This window comes from Dipodomys merriami, unplaced genomic scaffold (assembly GCF_024711535.1).
Source record: "Dipodomys merriami isolate MVZ:Mamm:240054 unplaced genomic scaffold, mDipMer1.0.p SCAF_594, whole genome shotgun sequence".
NCBI classification, from domain to species: domain Eukaryota; kingdom Metazoa; phylum Chordata; class Mammalia; order Rodentia; family Heteromyidae; genus Dipodomys; species Dipodomys merriami.
Genome location: NW_027206173.1, coordinates 197,021 through 198,246, shown reverse-complemented (window position 1 = coordinate 198,246; position 1,226 = coordinate 197,021).

The following is a 1,226-nucleotide window of genomic DNA, read 5'->3' as shown; positions in this document are numbered from 1 at the left end:
GGAGGAGAAGCTGGAGGCTAAACAAGCTCTCTCATAGAAAGCAGTTTTAGAGTTCCAGTGAACAGTCCTAAGCCAGAGAATCACACCAAGTGTGCCTTCACAGGACAGAGAGTTAGGCCAGAGAGAGAAAATAGAGGCAAGGAGAAAGCCCTGAGCACTTGCCAGCAGCCGCCGCCACAGTGGCAGAGGTGGTGGCGGAGACTGCAGGCGCCATACCTAAATCACAGAGAGTCTGGGACTAAGGAACCAGATGTGGCAGCGAGCAGATTCCACTCAACACCAGCAAGAACCGACAAGGAGCAGATATCATCATCCTGTAGTTCGCAGACCAGAGATGACCCAGGAACCTAGACTCGGCATGAGTAGAAGCCTGATATCCTCACTCCTTCTCAGGGAGCAGAGGAGGGAAGACCACCCCTCCCACCCCCAGTACCGGAGACCTCCATCTTGGATACCGACAAAGCTCGGCAGAGCTGCTAGCTCCAACTCAGGCACTGGAATAAATCCTCAGTCATCTAGCAGGTCACAAGAGCCTATCCTGACCTGCCAGACTCAGTCAGTTCCACCCAGGTAAAAGTCACCCAGCTCGGGTGCAAGCAACAGGAGTGGCTTTCTTCACCAGGTAATCAGAGCCAGAGGCTGCCCCTCCCTTTAGCAGCCTCGACAATCAATTGAAATTCAGTAAACAGAAACCCTGAGAGTGGCTCCAGTCTGGGCTCTGTGAGTTTCTCACAAACCAGTCCCCAGGAAAAGCTACTGTTTGCTGAAAGGCCTCAACTCTACCCAGAACCTAGCCTCATCACAGCATCTCCAAACTCGAGGAAAAATCCATCTCCTCCCATTGAACTAACCTCCGAGGAGGATCACAGAGAATTGTTCTGCCTGTTCAAAGAAACTGAGTTAAGTAACCAACCAAGCCACAGGAAAACAAGCAGACCAGAGACTCCAATAAGAGGCTGGTTACAGACACAAGGGAGACACAGGATTTTTGCCAACCCTTCCAAAAAAAATTAAAGAACTTTTTTTTGTTGTTCCTTTTATAAAAATTTTTTTTCTCTAAATATTTTTTTAATCTTTAATTATTACCTTTCTTGAAAAAAATTGTTTTCTAGTAATTATTTTTCCTCTTAGAATTTTAATTTAGGGGTATAGTGTGTGTGCATTTTTCTTCCTTTTTTGTTTTTGTTTTTGTTTTTGTTTTGTTTTGTTTTGCTTTTTGTTTAGAT